General features: G+C 41.0%; 1 protein-coding gene across 5 annotated transcripts in view; it reads right to left on the bottom strand.

Annotated features, from left to right (window-relative positions):
* Positions 1 to 21927, bottom strand: part of LOC136877265 (ras-related protein Rab-3) — a 608034-nt gene that overhangs the window by 235936 nt on the left and 350171 nt on the right. Inside the window, exon 1 of one of the 5 annotated variants that reach the window (XM_067151180.2) lies at positions 17038 to 17286. The exons of the other annotated variants lie outside the window; for them this stretch is intronic. The gene's annotated coding sequence lies outside the window, so the exon portion shown is untranslated. Of the gene's footprint in view, positions 1 to 17037; positions 17287 to 21927 lie in introns of those variants that run through there. 5 annotated transcript variants of the gene reach the window in all.

Below are 21927 nucleotides of genomic sequence, written 5' to 3'. Positions count from 1 at the left end.
TTCATAAAGAACAGAACACTTTGAAAGACTAGAGATAGGAAGTTCATATTCACAGGACATGTTAATTAGTATGTTCTACAGAAACGATTTGCATTTCAGTCACCTAGGTTCAGCAGGTGTTCTGGTGCATAATAGGCACTGGGTCCTCCATGGGCACTGATAACTTTATTATTATTATTTAGCGTATGTCTTTTAACGCTGGGAATGTCCAAAGACATGTTCGGCTCGCATGGTGAAGGTCTTTCTATTTGACTCCCATGGGCGATGCATATGTCTGGGTGTGAGATGATGATGATGATGATGATGATGATGATGATGATGATGATGATGTTTGGACAGGGTGAATCTATGTGTCGGTACACAGCCTATTCTTGTCGAATAACACCAGCGGATCTACTCAAGGTTGAACGTCCCCATCCTCCGCACGAGTCACCATCAACAGCGTCATATTCTTTGACTCAATATGAATAATGCAGAGAGATTTCGAATTAAATCCAGGCTTTTGGCACGCAATCTAGCGATAAGAAATTGTACACCATCACCTCTTCTATTCTTTTCTATTTGCTTTACGACGCATCGACACAAATAGGTCTTATGGTGACAATGGGATAGGAAAGGCCTAAGAGTGGAAAAGAAGCGGCAGTGGCCTTAATTAAGGTGCATCCGCAGAACTTACCTGGTGTGAAAATGGGAAACCAGGGAAAATCATCTTCAGGGCTGCCGACAGTGGGATTCCAACTCACTATTCCTGGATGCAAGTTCACAGCTTCGCGACCCTAACCGCATGGCCAACTCGCTCGGTCCTCTTCTACACTACGAGTCTGTATTCTGATGGAGATTTCTTTTTTCCACCAACGGGACTCCAACCAGTTAACCACAGTGTGTGACTATTTCTAGCCGAGTGCAGCCCTTGTAAGGCAGACCCTCCAATGAGGGTGGGCGGCATCTGCCATGTGTAGGTAACTGCGTGTTATTGTGGCGGAGGATAGTTTTATATGTGGGGTGTGAGTCGCAAGTATGTTGGGGACAGCACAAACGCCCGGCCTCCGAGCCACTGGAATTAACCAGTTAACCCTCTAAACCGAAGTTCAGTACGCTGACCATTCAGCCAACGAGTGGGACAATAACGAAGTAAGATCTACGTACGACCCCCCACCCCACAAAATAATCCATGGCGTAACAGCCCCGAAGGGCCATAGCCTACCAAGCGACCGCTTCTCAGCCCGAAGGCCTGCAGATTACGAAGTGTCGTGTGGTCAGCACATCTCGGCCGTTATTGTTGGCTCTATAGAACGGGGCCGCTAACTCAGCGTCAGATAGCTGCTCAATTGTAATTACGTAGGCTGAGTGGACCTCGAACTAGCCCTCAGAACAAGGTAAAAATCCCTGACCTGTCCGGGAATCGATCACGGAGCCTCCGGGTAAGAGGCAGGCACACTACCCCTACACAGTGGGGCCGGCAATATCTGTGTACAGAAAGAACAAAATATGTACAAGTGAAGTTTCTTTCTGCTAGTTGCTTAACGTCACACTAACACATAGGAGGATTCTGTCGATGCAAGGATGGGTAAGGGAAGATAGCAGCCGTGGTTAATTAAAGGGACAGTCCCAGCATTTACTTGGTGTGAAAATTGGAAATCACAGAAAATTATCCCAGAGCTGCCGACGGTGGGATTAGAACCCACCTTCCTCTGAAAGTAAGCTCATAGCTACACGACCCGAACCACGCAACCAATCCATCAGTGCGAACTAAGTCGCGCAGGGAAGAGATTAGAGTAAAAAATTGTAGGGGGAATATGTGACTCAGGTGGGCTCAGTGATCACTACATACGCACAAGTTGCGAGTTACTTAAATGATTGATCAGAGATTGAAGCATTTATACATTACTTTTGTATAATAATAATAATAGCATCGTCCTAGAAATTTACTTGAGAGCTATTTCAATTTTTGTTACCAGAACTGTCACAGAATGTTAGAATACTGCTACATTTCGAATTCACTGGTAAAACAGTCAAATAGAGATAAAATGAGGACTGTTAGACTAACAAAGGGAATGGAATTGGTAAACAAGACCAATCCGCGGAGCGACTCCGTCTTTAACAGGTTATTTACCCTGACGTCTTCTCCTGGAAGCGAGAGCTTTATCGGAAAAGGCATGAATAAAATTAACGGAAAGGCGTCGTTTACTCAAGACAAGTCACGGCAAATAAATCAAATTTCTACTGCTTGCAACTGATTCCCTCCAAAAGACATGATAGAAAGTAAATAATTTAACGATCCTTTTTGATATCTTTATATTTGGCCACTTCTTCTTAGCCTTATTGAGGCCAGCATTTTGTGTGAATTAAGCCCAGTTTTACGTTTCCTGACGCCAACCCAGTACGGAGGAAGTATTCATTATTTTGTGTTTTTGTGGTGGTTTGTGGTGTGATGTGCTTTATGTGTATTTAGAAGAACACGAGCCTCCGCGACTCAGGTGGCAGTGCGCCGGCCTCTCACCGTTGGGTTCCGTTGTTCAAATCCAGGTGAGATTTGTGCTGGACAAAGTGGAGGCGGGGCAGGTTGTTCGCTACTCCGGTTTCCCCTGACAGCTTTCATACCAACAAAGAAAGGTTATTCCACTGAAGCTCAAGTTGTAGGATTCCAGCAAGGTATAGCAGATATCCTGGATTTAGGAGGTCAAATGGACTGTATCGCGTTTGACCTATCTAAGGCATTTGACAGCGTAGATCATGAGAGACTACTGGTAAAAGTGAGTGCAGTTGGACTAGAAAAAAGAGTGACTGAATGGGTGGCTTTATTTCTAGAAAATAGAACTCAGAGAATTAGAGTAGGCGAAGCTTTTCTCTGCAATAATTAAGAGGGGAATTCCTGAAGGCAGTATTATTGGACCTTTATGTTTTGTTATATATATATATATATCAATGATATGTGTAAAGAAGTGGAATCAAGAGACAAGGCTTTTTACAGATGGTGTTATTGTGTACAGAGTAATAAATAAGTTACAAGATTGTGAGCAACTGCAAAATAACCTCGATAATGTTGTGAGATGGACAGTAGGGAATGGTATGATGATAAATGGGGTTAAAAGTCAGTCTGTGAGTTTCACAAATACGAAAAGTCCTCTCAGTTTTAATTACCGAGTTGATGGGGTGAAAGTTCCTTTTGGGGATCATTTTAAGTACGTAGGTGTTAATATAAGGAAAAATGTTCATTGTGGTGATCGCATAAATATGATTGTAAGTAAAGGGTACAGATCTCTGCACATGGTTATGAGGGTATTTAAGGGTTGTAGTAAGGATGTAAAGGAGAGGGCATATTTGTCTCTTGTAAGACCCCAACTAGAGTATGGTTCCAGTGTACGGGACCCTTGCCGGAACTACTTGATTCAAGAACTAGAAAAAATCCAAAGAAGAGCAGCTCGATTTGTTCTGGGTGATTTTCGACAAAAGAGTAGCGTTACGAAAATGTTGCAAAGTTTGGACTGGGAGAACTTGGGAAAAAGGGGACGAGCTGGTCGACTAAGTGGTATGTTCCGAGCTGTCAGTGGAGGGATGGTGTGGAATTACATTAGTAGACGAATAAGTTTGAGTGGTGACTTTAAAAGTAGGAAAGATCACAATATGAAGATAAAGTTGGAATTCAAGAGGATAAATTGGGGCAAATATTCGTTTATAGGGAGGGTTATCAGTCCACATACTGGCCTGACACAGCTCCCCATATCACCCTATCGTACACTAACCTTTTAATTTCTTAGTAACTATTACAGTGTACATCTACTATAATCTCTTTGTCTTGACGCCTACACTCCCCCTCAAAAACTGACCATTCTCTCTCTTCTTTTGATTAAAATTCACCAGATCGTTCTACTCTCACCAACTCGATTCAGTATCACTTCATTCGTGATCCGATCCACCCTTCAGCATTATTCTGTAACACCACATTTCAAAAGCTTCTGTCATTTTAGCTAGTTATTGTCCATGCACATTTCATTTTGTCATCATCATCATCTTCGTCTGTTTACCCTCCAGGGTCGGCTTTTCCCTCGGACACAGCGAGGGATCCCAACTCTACCGCCTCAAGGGCAGTGTCCTGGAGCTTCTGACTCTTGGTCGGGGATACAACTGGGGCGAATGACCAGTACCTAGCCCAGGCGGCCTCACCTGTTATGCTGAACAGGGGCCTTGTGGAGGGATGGGAAGATTGGAAGGGATAGGCAAGGAAGAGGGAAGGAAGCGGCCGTGGCCTTATGTTAGGTACCATCCCGGCATTCGCCTGGAGGAGAAGTGGGACACCACGGAAAACCACTTCGAGGATGGCTGAGGTGGGAATCGAACCCACCTCTACTCAGTTGACCTCCCGAGGCTGAGTGGACCCCGTTCCAGCCCTCATACCACTTTTCAAATTTCGTGGCAGAGCCGGGAATCGAACCCGGGCCTCCGGGGGTGGCAGCTAATCACGCTAACCACTACACCACAGAGGCGGCACATTTCATTTTGTACTTTCTGAAAGATGAGTAAGTTCAATTGCTTTCTTTTCCGACACCATGTTTCAATGGTCAGCGTAGCGGTTTTCGGTTCGGAGGCCCCATGTTCAATTCCCGGCCGGGTAGGAGGTCTTAATATTAAATGATTAATTCCCATGGCTCGGGGACTAGGATTTTGTGCTGTTCTCATCATCCCTGCAAACTCATACACAACACTGTCCACCACCATAATCACATGCTGTTTCCTATACACGGCAGATGCCAGCGCACTCCCGTCAGACGGCCTGCCTAACACGGGTTGTATTAGGCTAGCAATAGCCACATATCGTCTTTCTTTCTCCAGTTTCAGCGAGTGTTATTTTCTTCCGTAGAAAGTATTTTGGAACTGACAGAGCCGGCCCGAAACCCAAGATCATTATCAAGGTTGACATTATTGTTTGAAGAGGCATATCGTTGGGCTACTTTTATCCCTGCTACACTGAACAAAATGGACATTGCAACACCCAGACGGAGCGATACTACATTGCTGCAATTGAACATGCAGGACGAGTGTTCGGTTGTGATTCTATGATTACACTTTCTGGTCCCTCTGACCGCAAGTTTGGACAACAATCAATACAGGATGTGCCCACCACGAGCTGCAATACATTGATGAATTCGTCGAGGCATGGAGTCAATAAGGCCCTGGATCGCTTCCTGACGAATTGTGGCCCTTGCTTACTGCACTGCGCGGGTCAGTTGTTCCAGAGTTGTGGGTGGCTGAGGACGGTTGGCCAGTTGTCGAGCCATCATGTCCCACAAGTGCTCAATAGGACTGAGGTCCGGGGATCTGGCGGGCCATTCTAAGGTTGTGATGTCGTGGAGAGCTTCTTTGGAGATGCGTGCAGTGTGAACCCGGGCACTGTCCTGCTGAAACATGCCATTAGCAATGTTCGCCATCATAGGGACAACCACTGGATTGAGTACCCTATCAACGTACTGTCGAGCAGTCATAGTGCCCTCAACAAGCACTAATTGTGATTTCATATTAAAGCCAATAGCTCCCCAGACCATAATGCTTGATGTTGGCCCTGTGTACCTCTCGACAATAAGATCTGGGCGGCCCCTCTCCCCGATACATCGGCGCACACGATTCCTGGGATCACTGCGGGCAAGACAGAAGCACAATTCATCACTAAAGACGACCCTATGCCATTCGTCGACCCACGTCGATCTTTCTCGACACCAGGCCAGCCTTACACGTCGCTGTTGTGGGGTCAATGGAATACCTTCTGCAGGGACACGGGCTCGTAAGCCAGCTGCACGCAGGCGATTACCAACTATTTGTTGTGTAACGTGGGGTGCCACAGCTGCTTGAATTTGCGCTGCTGTTGCATGGGGTTCCATCCGGGCCACCCAAATGATGTGGCGATCCTCTCTCACAGTTGTCTGTCACGCTGGGCCTGTGCCAGGTCTCCGAGTGTGGGTACCTTCATTTGACCACTGCTGCCATACACGTTGTACCGTAGATGCCTGTCGGCCAACACGTACAGTGACAGTCCTTAGAGATAATCCAGCCTCACACAGCCCAATTATCCGAGCCCTCTCAAACGGCGACAGTTGTTGATAACGTGCTCTTCTCTGTCGTCGAGGCATGTTTGACGGGGAACACTTCACTGCACAGACTGCAAGTCAACTACGCTACATCAGAGCCCGTATACTAGAGTTGATTCCTCCGCGACCAATCACGTGGGGAGACCTGTAGCAACAATCCAATGGGTCTGAAACTTTGATCGTTTACATACCTACATGGCATCGTTCCATATCTTGAAAATCAACACACACGACCAATGCATTCATGGTGTTGCAATTTCCATTTTCTTAAGTGTAAAATTATGACCATTGAGCATGTAATGCATCTGGTAAGAGAGACGAAAAATCATGAAAGCAGGAGAATTGAAAGGTCCTAAACCCTAAGAAATACAGTTGCGATGTAATGGTTTTAATAATCTTCAGTAACCAAGAGGATTGACCGCGCGTGTTAACACGCTACGGCTATGGAGACAAACTCTGCATTCGAGAGACGCGTGGGTTCGAACCCTGCGTAGACTGTCCTAAGAATGGTTTTCTGTACTTTTCCATTTTCACTTCCGGGCATATACCGGTGCAGTTTCTATTCATAGGTCAGAGCCGATTCATTTCACCTCCTTAACCAATTTTCATACACCATCACTGATTTCATCTTCATAAGCTCTTCAGCTGAGGTTGGCGTCAAAAAGGACTTCCAGCCGTAATAATATGCCATATAATTTCATCTCACCACCACATCCATGACCCCGTATCAGGAAGCGGGACAAATGGGTAGACACACAATGTTCGATCAACTACTGTACTGCATTAACGATCGTAGACAACGATAGCGTGTTTACACAATATCGCATTAAATCTTTATCCCTTTAACCTCCTTTTATTTTATCTGTGCCGACAGACTAGATTTTGAGGAAAATGTGTGTTTTTCTTATGCCAATGGTTCCAAATTATTCAAAGTACAGTAATAAAATTACCTATTGTACACAATATATCACTTAGAGAATACATTATTCTTATCAAGTCCGACCAGAGCATAGCAGACTGTTAAGATCTGGCTTTCTAAATCCAAGCTACTGTGTTCGATCGTGGCTCGGGTCGATAGCACTTTAGGGCATTTTATTGTGACCGCTGCGTGTCGGCTCGTTAGAGCGCTCAGGGGGGAAATTCCCTACTTCTGAACATTTGTAGTAGACTTTGACACATTGAGGCCCGAACATCACTTTTCTTCTCCTGATCTAAGTAGTAGATAAATGTATTAATTTGAAAATGTAAGATGCCTATGGTCTTGAACCCTAAATTGTTAGCCTGGTGCGTCACCTACAGTACCAAAATAGATAGCCTTGATGAAGAAGGCTATGTCCGATATCTAGGGTGCTTAGACAAAGAGCTTCTTAAACACTAATCGAAACAGATGGAAAAATACTCCTCCCATGAAAGAATAACAGCATTGCGCAAAGGAAAGTGAGGATCATAATGCTGAGAAAATTCAAAGACTCCCTTGGCTTCATGAACTAAATACCACCAGGAATGTGGGGGAACAGGAATTTACCAAAGAATAAAAGGAAGGAACCTGATTACTGGTGCAAGTAGCAATGCCAGAGTCAATCGGAGCCCAACAGACACTAGGCCTCGTCTCTAAAGTTGTAAAACCGTGGGAGACGATGATGTCAGGTCATTTGTGGGGTCCAGATTATTAAAGTGCTAACAATTAAAAAAAGAAAAGGCTTTGCCTATCGTCGCTGCCGTTACGAAACCTCCTATGTGAAATAATTTTAGCTTAGAACTTTGGCTGGTAAGGTTCTGTCATCTAAGGTGCAATATTGTGTGCATATTGTCAAGGCATTCTCGCTCTTCACAATGTATGTGCTGCGGGTCAGTATATCTCCAAAACATATCATCACATAGGAGGTTTTGTCCCGGCAACGACGATATTACGATTCCACATGGTATTGTTATTATTACTCTTTATTAAAGTTTTCAACGTCACAACAACACAGACAGGTTTTCGGCGACCATTGGATGGAAAGGAAGCGGCCTTGACCTTACTTGAGGTACAACCTCACCACTTTTATTTGCGTGAATGTGGGAAACTATAGAAAACGGTCTCATGGCTGCCGACAGCAAGGTTCGAGTCAACCATCTTCTGAATGTACACTAACAGTTACCTTACCCGTATAATATAAGTCAACTCACTTAGCCATTAACGTATCCGAATAATGAGTAAAGGGAATGTATTATTATTATTATTATTATTATTATTATTATTATTATTATTATTATTATTATTATTAGCAGCTCCCACTGTGGATCAGTGGTTGAAAGTTGCCCTTCAGATCCCAATATCATGGGTTCAAATCAAGTAAAGGCGAATAAATCCTTTGGGAACTCTATATGTCGTATAAAGTCAGCACGCAAAAGATTTCTGGTGACACATTTGGCGTTTAGCGGACAAAATTAATTAAAACTCAGACGTACTCCAGGTATACAACAGTGTCTGTTTTCTGGCAGCTGGTAAAGGAAAACAGAATGTTGAAAGTGGCATGCAGACGCCTAAATGGTGTCAAATCAAATCATCCGACATAGTAGCTGAGCTTGTACTATTATTATTATTATTATTATTATTATTATTATTATTATTATTATTATTATTATTATTATTATTATTATTATTATTATTATTATTAAATGCCATAATAAGTCAATAAACTAGACATTTCTGTATGGATTTTGTAGTTATGAGAATTTTTTTGTGCTTATGATCTCACACCCAGATAAATAAACAAATAAAGAAAGAAAGAAAGAAAGAAAGAAATACTTCTTTTTTCTTTTTTTCTACCGCTTTTCCCCACGATTGTGAGGTCACGGGTGCGAACTCTGTCACACATATATATGTATGTATGTATGTATGTATGTATGTATGTATGTATGTATGTATGTATGTATGTATGTTAGTTTGACCTTGTTTTACGGCCGGATGCCCTTCCAAAGAATTAAATACTTTACTTAATAAAGTAAATAAACCGTCGTTGCGCCTAAAAAACAAACGCCATGTGATAATATTTTTGAATAAATACTGACCCGCAGTACATATATTATGGAGAGCAGGAATTCCTTGACAATATTCACAGAATATTGATCCTTAGATGACAGAATCTTACCGACCAAAGTTCTACGCTAAAATATTTCACATAGTGGTTTTTGCAGGCACAACGATGAAATTCTTTTTCGCTGTTTGTGTCAGTTCGCACCGACACAGATGGGTTTTATGGCTATGACGGGAGAGGCAAGGGCTAGGAATGGGAAGGAAAACATCGTACAGCTCAAGGTACAGCCCAAGCATTTGAAAATGTGAAAATGTGAAAACGGAAAACCATCTTCACAACTGTCGACAGTGGGAGTCGAACCCACCTTTTCCCGAATGCAAACACCAAAACCTTGTAGCTAACTTGCTCGGTTATGCATAAATAAATTAATAAATAAATACAACACTTAAAAATATGACTTTCCACTTTACACAAACTAAGAAGAAAATTCCAACTAGAACATTCTCTACACAAGAAAGGGCAAGAATATCAACACCCATGAAGAAGTACTGGGAGGACCGCAAGGCTCGGACAGTTCCTACCAAGAAATCGATAAACCAAATGGTTGATTAAAATGATCCAATGTGGTCTCAAACGATGAAGAAACAAATAATTGAATTAATTAATTAAATAAGTAAGGACTGAAAGAAAGAATGAAAGAAATAAACGTTAGCAGAAAATGGGAATATTGCAACCAGACTCGTAATAAAATGTCTTACCCCAGCAATTGGCTAGTTGGATAGTATGGTTACAATAAGTTTTACGTCCCACCGGCACATATAGGTCTTACGGCGACGATGGGATAGGAGAGATCTAGGAGTGGGTAGGGAGGGGCCGTGGCCTTAATTAAGGCTTTAATTTGCCTGGTGTGGATAGTATGGGTAATGTGATAATTGATTTTAATATATTGCTTGTTTATGGTTCAGGGTTAGAGGACGTCAAGACCTTAGGAGCGAAATAAGAGGATGGGCATTCCTTTCGTTGCGGAGAATGAGCTCGGACCTTCTAACCACATTCATTCGAACCATAATCTCAATTTGGTCAGCTCTACAAAGAGAAGTACAATAACCGAGCAAGTGGCCGCGTGGTTTGGGTCACCTAGCTATCAGCTTGCATTTGGTAGATAGTGGGTTCGAACCCCACTGTCGGAGCCCTGAAGATGGTTTCCGTGGTTCCACATTTCCACACCACACAAATGCTGGGGATGTACCTTAATCAAGGCCATTCCTGCTTTCTTCCCACTCCTAGCCCTTTCCTACCCCATCATCGCCATAAGACGTAAAGCAAACTCTAAAAAATAAAGTACAATGACAAAGTTGAATTGTGTTTCTGAATTTACGTACACACTGGGTAGACAATAGCACATTGACTGACAGGTTGACGACGTAATGAATAACTAGGTTACAGCTGTGCTAATAGGAGACTGTACGAGGGTCGGGGGGAGGGCTGCAGCGCTAGGATCTCACCTGTAATCTCTCTCGAACAGACCCACATGGGAGCTGTTCACTTCCTTAAACAGTAGACGCTACCTTCATTGTCGTACACAGCGTAGCTATGTTGAAACACCGGATCCCGCAAGATCTCCGAAGTTAAACAACACTGACCGCCATCAGAACATGAATAGGTGGCCGTGTGCTGTTGGCTAGTGGAGGCGCGGGAAGGAACAGGCCACCCCAGCGCAACTAAATTCTGGCGCAGGACGCCTAATCATGTGTTCCTGACCTAGGTCATCAAAGTCCAGTTTTGGATAAGGCACGTAGGTTTTGATTCAACTTCGCTGTCTATGAATCAAAATTCAGTTTAAATCACCACTGAACTGGTAATACCTGCTTTATTTAGAATATAATAGAATACTCCCATCCCCTATTTCCGGATCGCCTGGAACTGCAATTCGTATTATTTATTGCAATTATTGCAATTCATATTATTTTGATACATGAATTCTTATCTTGTTACATTTAAATCTATCTACTGCCTTAAAAATTACACTTACCGAGCTCGATAGCTGCAGTCGCTTAAGTGAGGCCAGTATCCAGTAATCGCGGGATAGTGGGTTCGAGTCCCACTGTCGGCAGCCTTGAAGATGGTTTTCCGTGGTTTCCCATTTTCCCACCAGGCAAATGCCGGGGCTGTACCATAATTAAGGCCACGGCCGCTTCCTTCCAACTCCTAGTCCTTTCCTATCCCATCGTCGCCATAAGACCTGTCTGTGTCAGTGCGACGTAAAGCAAAAAAAAAAAAAAAATTACACTTACACCTAATTATGATTTACACTCAATCTCTAAATTGTATTAATGACTGCTTTATGCTACTTTTAGAACATATTTACTGTGCTACAGTCAACAAATAAAATTTCTTCCAAATAATAATAATAATAATAATAATAATAATAATAATAATAATAATAATAATAATAATAATAATAATAATAATCTCCAACTCCTTGGCTGAACGATCAACATTGAAGCCCTCGGCTCATGTTGTCCCGGGTTCTATTCCCGGTCCGACTAGAGGACGGGGTGTTTGTGTTAGTTCCAATACATTCCTCTCCATATTCACACAACACACTACATTACCAACCGCCACAGAAGCACGCAACAGTGAATTGATGCCTTCGAATAGGATTGGAGTCAGGAAAGGGAGCCGTTCGTAAAACAGGGTCAAATCCACATGCGCGACAGTTCGCACCCGCGATCCCACCAGTGTGGAAAAAGATATATAATAATAATAATAATAATAATAATAATAATAATAATAATAATAATAATAATAATAATAATAATAATAATAATAATAATAATAATGTGATGTGTTGGTAGAACATCAATTCGTTGCGGGGACTCCTCCTTTCTCTGTATGGGAGCGTGATAGCTGGGTAGCTTCGCCACTGGCTTCTCACCAAAGCGGTTGTGGTTTTAATCCCATTCAAATGCAAGTGGGATTTTGAATGAAAATTCCAGTTCCAGTGATACGACTTCCATGCAAAATTAATTTTTATGAGGACATGTTTTTGACATTTTTGAGTATTACCGTAATAGAAGATAACCCAATATATAAAATGTAGTAATGAGGAGATATAAATGGAACTACGCTGTAAGAAACTGAAAAATGAAATTGGTGTCTCAAATTATTATATATTAGATCATAAATTACTTTCTACCAATAAACTGAAACGTCGTGCGTCTACTTAATACATCCTGTGATGCTCTGCACTATCAGCATACCGTTAATGTCAAGAATATAGGCATTTGTGATAAAGATTAATATGCATAGTATTTGTGCATTTGACACATTTATATTGGTGTTAGAGACGGAAGAAAAATATCAGTTATTTTGTCAACAGGTGGAAATCCATTTCTCATCAAAGGATATGGAGGAAAACATTCTTAAGCTCAATTAGAAACCTAATTTCTTTGCTATACCCTAGCGGGGATGCGAGTGAGATCTGCGTCATACATGAGAACTTTGTCAAATTCTCATTTCGCACCGGACCTACGAAGAAAGATGTGTTCAAATATTGTGTGTTACTGGTTTGTAGTGTGATGAATTTTGCGTATTAAGACAGTCCCAGAGTCTCAGTAATTAGGAAGACGTGGCTAAAATTCCTGTCTCAGCCAAGAGACCTCTGAATTGAAAGCTGCCACGCTCACCATTCATTTCTGGAGCTGGACCTCAATATAAATCTAAGATAGGGTAAAATATATTTTATTTCATTTATTTACGCAATTTATTTATTTAATTTATTTATTTATCCGTATTTTCGTCCGAATGTTCAGTGATGTTCCCTTCGGTTCAGAGTATCCTGGGTTCAATTTCCGCCTTGATCAGGGATTTTAGCCTATCTAATTCCTTTTGGCTCAGAAATTGGGTGTTTGCGTTCGTATTAATACACGCCTCTTCATTTACAACACACCATACTACCAAACATCTCAGACACACGCAATAGCGAACACATTCCTCCAGTTAAGGTAATAATAATAATAATAATAATAATAATAATAATAATAATAATAATAATAATAATAATCGTATGGCCTCAGCTACCGTGTGCAGACATTTCAATTTGACGCCATCTGGCTGTCTGCTCGTCAATTTTGACGTTCCGTTTTACTCTAGGCCCACTAGATGGCAGACCGAGTAAACCGAAACTCTCTTTGGCGTCTATGGCTGAGATTTAACGAATTTTGTCGGATAAACACCAAATGTGTCACCAGAGATCTTTCACATGCCGACATCGTACGACATGAAGTGTCGAATGGACTTTTTTCCGCCCTTCAAAAATCCGACTACCTCTGCCGGGTGTTAACCCGCTATCTTGGGATCCGGAGGCTGACACTCTACCACTGATCCACAGAGGCAGCTCCAGTTAAGGTAAGCGCCAAGAAGGGCATCCGAGTGTAAGAAAGAGCCAAGTTCACATGTGCGACGCAGTTCCCATACGCGACAAGTAGCGGAAGAATAGATTTAATCATTTATTTATTTATTTATTTATTTATTTATTTATTTATTTATTTATTTATTTATTTATTTATGCTGTTTCGGTCATCAGTCATGGAGTGGTTGGATGCAGCTCTCCATTCCACTGTATGCTGCCCTAATCTTTTCATTTCTATATAACTTCTACATCCTATATCTACTCTAATCTGTTTTTCATATTGATACCTTGGTGAACCCCTACCCTTCTTACCACCTACACTTCCTTTAAAAACGAATTGAACAAGTCCTGGACGTCTTAAGATGTGCCCTATCATTCCATCTTTTCTTCTGGTCAAATTTAGCCAAATACATTTTCCTCTCACCAGTTTCATTCAGTATCTCTTCATTCGTGATTCGATCTATCCATCCCACCTTCAGCATTATTCCGTAACACCTCATTTCAATTTTTTTTCTCTTTATGTCTGAGATAGTTATTGTCCATGCAATGCAATGCACCAGATTCTTCAAGTACCTCTTTCTAATTTCTATATCAGTGTTCGAAGTGAGCCAAATTTATTTTCAAGAAAGGTCTTCCCTGCTTGTGCTAATCTGCATTTTATCTTCTCCTTAATTCTGCCGTCGTTAATTCTACTATCCAAGTAATAGAAATATTTATCTACTTCCTTTAAAATTTCATTTTCTACCCAGTGAGTTGGCTGTGCTGTTAGGATCGCTCAGCTGTTAGCTTGCACCGGGAGATAGTGGGTTCAAACCCACTGTCGGTAGCCCTGTAGATGGTTTTCCGTAGTTTCCCATTTTCACACCAGGCAAATGCAAGGGATGCACATTACGGCGAACTGATTATCAGATAAAGTCAATGCTTTATAAATGAATCAACAAATTGTTATTGGTGGAAGAGTAGGAAGGAATTTGTTAAACGATCTAAAATTTCAGAAACTACCAATTACGCTCACGTAACACAGTAATTTACTGTTTTTATGGATTATACTGACAAGAGGGTGACAACAGTATTAATTGCTTCTAAATATTATATATGGGCCGCTTTAAATTCACTTCTTCTTTCCCTACCGCTTTTTCCCACACCTGTTGGGTCGCGGGTGCGAACTGTGTCGCACATGTGGATTTGGTCCTGTTTTACGGTCGGATGTCCATCCTGATGCCCAACCCTATATTGAGGGGTTTTCTCATTATTGCGTGTTTCTGTGGTGGTTGGTAGTGTAGTGTTGTTTGAATATGAAGAGGAAAATGTTGGGACACACACAAACACCCAGTCCCCGAACCAGAAGAATTAATGAGACGCGATTAAAATCCACAACCTGGCCGGGAATCGAACCCGGGACCCTCTGAACCGAAGGCCTCAACATTATGGAGGGAAAAAGAAAAGGTGCCTAACAAAGATGGCAAAGGCGTATTCAGTTCTTCCTGAAAGAACGTGGATCTGCTTCCTCGTCAGTAAATCGAATAATTTTGAAACGAGATTTCCACTCCTGGAGAGGCATATGACCCTGGGGTTTGCTCACACTATATAAAAATAAGTACCAGTTTAACTCCTGGGGGATGCGGAGGGAGGGGTACTGATACTGAAAACCTTAATATTCCAATCCTCCAAGGGCCTTCATGGCCTAATCGGAGAAGTTTTCATTTTGGTTGTTTTTTAATAATTACTACGCAACAGACGGGCTTATAACTCCAAAGGGCGACAACAGAAAAAAGGAGAGGCAATATATATATAAAACTAAAACACATAGAATGCATTCCGGTAGCTTTGAATGGTCTCCAGATGGGATAAAATATATAAAATATTGTTAGATTACAGTCCATAAACAGCATTTATCAAAATAAGATCTTCTAATATTCTCTTACCACTCCGAAAATTATAGGATATAGTAGGTTCTAACCTCACTGTCAGCAGCCCTGTAGATGGTTTTCCGTGGTTTCCCATTTTCACGCCAGGTAAATGCTGGGGCTGTGCCTTAATTAGGATCATGGTCACGTCCTCCTGACTCTTAGCCCTTCCTTATTCCATCGTCCCCATGAGACATATCTGTGTCGGTGCGACGTAAAGCAAATTGAAAACAAAATAGGAGTTCATGAAAGATTTTGATCCACACACATAAAATACGAAAATTGTAATTAATCCTTGTTCAAGAGAATATTCAAAGATATTTGACATACAATTAGCACTTATAAACTACTCTGCCATATTTCACATAAGACGTGAAAATCATGGTGGTGACAGCTTGTCAGAAGACAATGGTATGTAGCTAGAGAAACCTGTTTATATCTTTCTCTATCGCTAAATGGAACGAAAACGTTATCCTAATTTCATATACACTGATTAATTAAATATTTACATTGATGCATTACATACCAACTGGAAAATGTTTCGAATATTCATTTAAACATTATATATGTACGTAGTAGTTATCTACACGCTATCTAAATGCACGAATAACGTGCAATACATTTCCTTTTGCCACGAAGTTTGTCGTTTTCAGTTTTTTAACAGCCGATCTTTCGAATTAAAATGCACTCTTAAAGTTAAGTCTACAAACTCTACTTCTTGAAAATCAGGAAGGGCCATACAGCCAAAGGAGTTAGTATGCCACCATGTTGCTCAGCTGATGGATGGTTCTATGAGCAAATCAGTCCTGTGAATGGCCGCAGGTGTACCAACCTACCAAACGTAGTGTGCAGAGTACGGCCAAAGATTTAAATAACTCGATGTAGCTAAATCGCGATTATTGAAATGAGAGATGTAACTTATACCATTGTTGTGCTGACGGAAACTGTATATTGTTTCACCAGACGAAAGAATAATCACAAGACAATTTCCTTAATTTTTTCAGAGAAATTAATTGACATAAAAGTTGTGCGCAATTTAGGTACCATTTCATGCAATATATTGGCAGATGTAAAATAGAAAGGAGTATGAATATTTATGAAATCAATTTCCAATCCTTAGCTCACTGTAGTTAAGTAGTCGGAAATGTAGACACACAATATGTTATTTATTTAAGAGATGAGTATTGCAGTGATATGCCAGAACGTTTTGAAATTACTTTAATCCATCCTGAGCATAATTCAACATGAAACGTGATTTCCAAAGCATTTTACAATGTAAGATCGATTAAGAATCAGGTCAACCAGTATCAAGTCAATTAAAATATTTTATCGCTGAAGAATTAAGTTAGAAGATTTACAGAATGCATAAGGAAATTCAATATAACTTATATATTTCAGAAGGAAATGCAGATATAAATAATTAAATACCGGTAGTTCATTTTAAAGTAAATATATAATTTCATTCGAGTATGATGGATGTAAACGCAGACAGATAGAAGCTAGTACATTGAATCTTTTATCTTCCTTCCAGTGACATTTCGAGCACCGGCTCGTGTTTGACACAATGCTTATATTGATTACTGAGACAGCATTGCAGTAGCGCTTGTTCTACTAACCTCAGTGCCGGAGAAGATCTTCCACCACCACACGAACCGGAGAGATAGCGCGGAAGAGTTTACTGCCGAGCACAGCCACCTCAACTAACACTGGCACAACGCAACACGCATTATCGTTTCAAACACGTTCGCACAAAGTATAGATTTTTCAATGTTTTATTTTTTTACACGACCATCATGTTCAAGCTATAGTGGCAAACTGGCAACGTTACATTGCAACATGGCTACTCGGACTCTCGACCCAGTCAGAGCACTCTAGTGTCTGACTGTGGAGTGAAGTATTGATCTTCCCTGTTCGTTAGGCCACACGCCTTGCCCCATCCTTCTCGTTCCTCTACGTGTTCCCTTTCCCTCTCTCTCTTCTGTGGTAGCTCTTAATTACTGTTCGATGTATCATAACTGGGTTGGGCCGACTCTCCTTCCGGCATTTCGCGAATTCCCGCGAATATGTTTCAAAGAGGAAATTAAAAGGCGATACACGATGAAGCGGCAGTGAGAAGAGGTTCCTGCGTGACAAGCTGTCTGATAGGCAGATTTCCTAAGTCAACTGCTTAAACTACTTAAATCATTATAACATTCTTATTAACTATCAGCTATACTCTTCAGAATACATTATTTCTTACATATAAAGAAGCACATTCAACCTTAAAGGATCTAGAATACTGTAGTTCTAGCACAAGCATTCGCGAGGGGTCAAAAGGGGTCACTTCACCTTTATAGGCTCAGGAGGTTCTGTGAATTAATTCAGTAGTTTAATAATTCATTTTATTTGCTTTACGTCCCACTAACTACTTTTACGGTTTTCGGAGACGCCGAGATGCCGGAATATTGTCCCTCAGTTCTTTTACGTGCCAGTAAATCTACAGACACGAGGCTGACGTATCTGAGCACCTTCAGATACAACTGGACTGAGCCACGATCGAACCTGTCAGCCCCGCATTCAGTAGTTTATAGACAAGACAATTCACAGAAAATTTATTTATTAACATTACTGAGTGAGTGAGCAGGTGAAGCTGGAGGGAGATGGCGTGTTTGTAATCTACCGTCAGCTACCCTGTAGATGGTTCCTATGTTTTACATCTTCGCATCACTCAAATCAGAGCTATATACCGGGATGGGTAGTTCGGATCGTAGAGCGCTGGCCTTCTGAGTACAACTTGGCAAGTTCGAACCTGGCTCAGTTCGATGGTATTTAAATGTGTTCAAATACGTCAGCCTCGTGTCAGTAGATTTACTGGTACGCTAAATAACTCCTTTGGGACGAAATTCCGGCATCTCGGCATCCGCGAAAACCGTAAAAGCAGTTAGGAGTACTTGAAAAAATCAATAAAGTTATTATTACAGAGTTATATCTTAGATAAAGCCACAGTCTATTCCTACCCAGTCCCATCCATTTTCTATCCTAGCATCACCGAAACCCCGCCTGTGCTAGTATGACTTAAATGGGGTGCTAACCACATTTAGATTTCAAGAGAACAATTGATATCTCCTGAGCCATACAATTGGTCTGCATTATATGTTTATCATATTTATAGTTCATTTATACGTGGACTAATTTGTAGAGTTGCATGTTGATAATTTTCTTTTTTTTACTATTTCTTTCCATGGTGTAAAAATTATTTATGGTGTGTTGTCTCGGAAACCACCCACGAACCTGATCTCAGTTTCTTCTTGCTGTATTTTCAGAGTGTGGAAGTTAATCTGATGTATTAAAATGATTTATTTCCCAATAAGTATTACTTAAAAGAGGATACGTTGTAGTTGAATGTTTTTACAATATTTCACATTTTGAGATAAAATGCTAATTGTTAAACATTCAAAATGACGTACAACTATGAAAGAACTCGTGCTAAATTCATGTTGAAGGAACGCATACATACTTCGGGAGAAAATGTAACTCTTGTACGAAATAATGTTAATGTTGAAAAATGACGGACGGCTGAAGTAGAATATTCACCTGTATGAATGAATAATAATAATTTCGTGTGGCTATTTCTAGCCGAGTGCAGCCCTTGTAAGGCAGACCCTCCGATGAGGGTGGGCGGCATCTGCCATGAGTAGGACACTGCGTGTTATTGTGGTGGAGGATAGTGTTATGTGTGGTGTGTGAACTGCAGGGATGTTGGGGACAGTACAAACACCCAGCCCCCGGGCCATTGGAATTAACCAATGAAGGTTAAAATCCCCGACCCTGCCGGGAATCGAACCCGGGACCCTCTGAACCGAAGGCCAGTACGCTGACCATTCAGACAACGAGTCGGACGTATGAATGAATGAATGAATAGAATACACTTATCTCCCATTCACAGATGACCCCAAATTGGGGATACAGTGTTCATTTATTGAATTCACAATTAGTACCGTACAAACAGTTTTTATGATGCACAACATTAAGGACAATAATCAAACCAAACCGTCCGCCTCTGTGGTGTAGTGGTTAGCGTGATTAGCTGCCACCCCCAGAGGCCCGGGTTCGATTCCCGGCTCTGCCACGAAATTTGAAAAGTGGTATGAGGGCTGGAACGGGGTCCACTCAGCCTCGGGAGGTCAACTGAGTAGAGGTGGGTTCGATTCCCACCTCAGCCATCCTCGAAGTGGTTTTCCGTGGTTTCCCACTTCTCCTCCAGGCGAATGCCGGGATGGTACCTAACATAAGGCCACGGCCGCTTCCTTCCCTCTTCCTTGCCTACCCCTTCCACTCTTCCCATCCCTCCACAAGGCCCCTGTTCAGCATAGCAGGTGAGGCCGCCTGGGCGAGGTACTGGTCATTCTCCCCAGTTGTATCCCCGACCAAGAGTCTGAAGCTCCAGGACACTGCCCTTGAGGCGGTAGAGGTGGGATCCCTCGCTGTGTCCGAGGGAAAAGCCGAACCTGGAGGGTAAACAGATGATGATGATGATGATGATCAAACCAAACCATTTTTAATTTTTTGTGTAAGTATTCTAACTAATGTACAGTATTTCGCATACATAGTACTTGAACGTATCTTTAACTATTATACAAACTTTAGCATTTGAGATCATTCCTAGATTTTAACTGTCATCGAGACTAGGATACCTTCACACTCATATCCTTACTACTAGCTACATGCATCTTATCTGTTTTCATACTCTTTATATTCCTTTTCCCCACATTCATCTTATAATATTACATTGTTTTGCTGCTCTCCCTGCTATATTCCATTCTCTGTCTCATAAATTAACAAGAGCGTTCGGTTCAGGTTCATTTTCGATTTTATCTATCTCCTTCCCATCTATATAATTTCTCTCCGATCTTCCTTGTTTCTTTTAGTAAGTAACCCACTTCATTATCCTTATTGCATAAAATGCATCGATTTTCCTCATTTTTTATCTTATAGCTTTATTCTTATAAATGTCTACTCTCATCAGGCACCAAATTATCCCTCTCATTTCCCTTTTTGTTAACATTTCAGTCCTTACTGCCATTTTACAAAATTCAATAGGTATTCTCTTGCTATTACTTTATGCGCTTGTTGTTTGTCCTTCAATGATTTGAACTCTTTGAACCACCTTCTTACACAATTCAATGTCATCCGTTGATAAAGTTCTTTCCCAATCACACCCCATTCCTATGTCATCCAGTAGTTTCTTCACACCATCCACCCAGTAACCGTCATTTTGATATTTCATTAGGTGCTGGCATGCTATCCTTAGAATTTCACCTTCCCCTCCCGTCTTTAGCTTCAATAAATATTTAATTATTTGTTTAACAATATGTGTCCGTATACTATCTCCCCTTCACACATCATTTTCACTCCACTGTTTGCAATACAGTTTGGCAATCACATTACTATTTTGACAACTGTATTTACAACTACATACAATTCAACAATTCCATCATATACTCCTAAATTTCTATTCCATACAATAGATTCGTTTTAACCGCTGAGTTAAGTATACATATTTCTGAATTTATATTCGATGTTTGGCATATTTCTATTCAATACATTTTTATACTAGCCAGAGCACTTACTCCTTTCATTTTTGCTCTGTTTATATTTTCTCTCCATCTGCAATTTCTGCTTATTTTCTTCCCAGGTATTCAATTATTTTAGAACTTCTAGTTTTGTCTTACCTATCCACTACTCCTCACTTTTTGAGAGTTTGTCGCCCATTTTTCACAACATAAATCTCTTATCTGTGGATTCATTTTTAGGCCCCAATTCTTACAATAATTTACTCTCTGTAATACTATTTTGAATTCTGACAGCTGTTAATGTGAGTACAAGGGTATCATCTGCGATGATGAGACCCGGAATATCGTGGTTCTAGAGACATGGAGAGGCTCTTTTCTGAAAGCATTCGCATTATTAGCAGTAAATAATAAACAAGAATATTGGTGAAAATATTCAACCTTCTTGAAACCTAGTTTTGAAAATATCTCTCCCACGTCTATGTCATCTTCCACTTCGATAGAAAATCTAAATTCCACATAATATTTTCAGTGCTCTTATCATCCTCCTTGATATGCCAATCTGACTCAATGATATACGAAAGCCCGTCTATTCACCGAATCAAAAATGACTTAAATCGATTGCCCTGATAAACATTTTGCATCTTTTCTTCTTCATGTAACTGTAGTTACTTGGATTTGATCTCTCACTCAGTTTATCTATATACTAGCGAATGTACCCGTGCTTCGCTACGGTATTCTACATTGTATTCGAATATCGAAGTAAATAGTGTACATGCAGTAAATAAGATAGTTTTAAAATTGCATGTCTCTTAGCGTTATCCGAGAAAGAGCATGGGGAGGTCCCCGTACGTTTCCAATGTAAAGTGTTTGTTACGGATTTGTGATATAACGGCAGGCTCACTTGCCTACTGGCATTCACAATCAGGTTGGGAAGTTTACATTATAATTGCAGGC

The sequence above is a fragment of the Anabrus simplex genome, chromosome 1 (assembly GCF_040414725.1).
Source record: "Anabrus simplex isolate iqAnaSimp1 chromosome 1, ASM4041472v1, whole genome shotgun sequence".
In the NCBI taxonomy this organism is placed as follows: Eukaryota; Metazoa; Arthropoda; class Insecta; order Orthoptera; family Tettigoniidae; genus Anabrus; species Anabrus simplex.
Note: the sequence above shows the minus strand (reverse complement) of the source record. Positions and strands in the feature narration are given on the sequence as shown.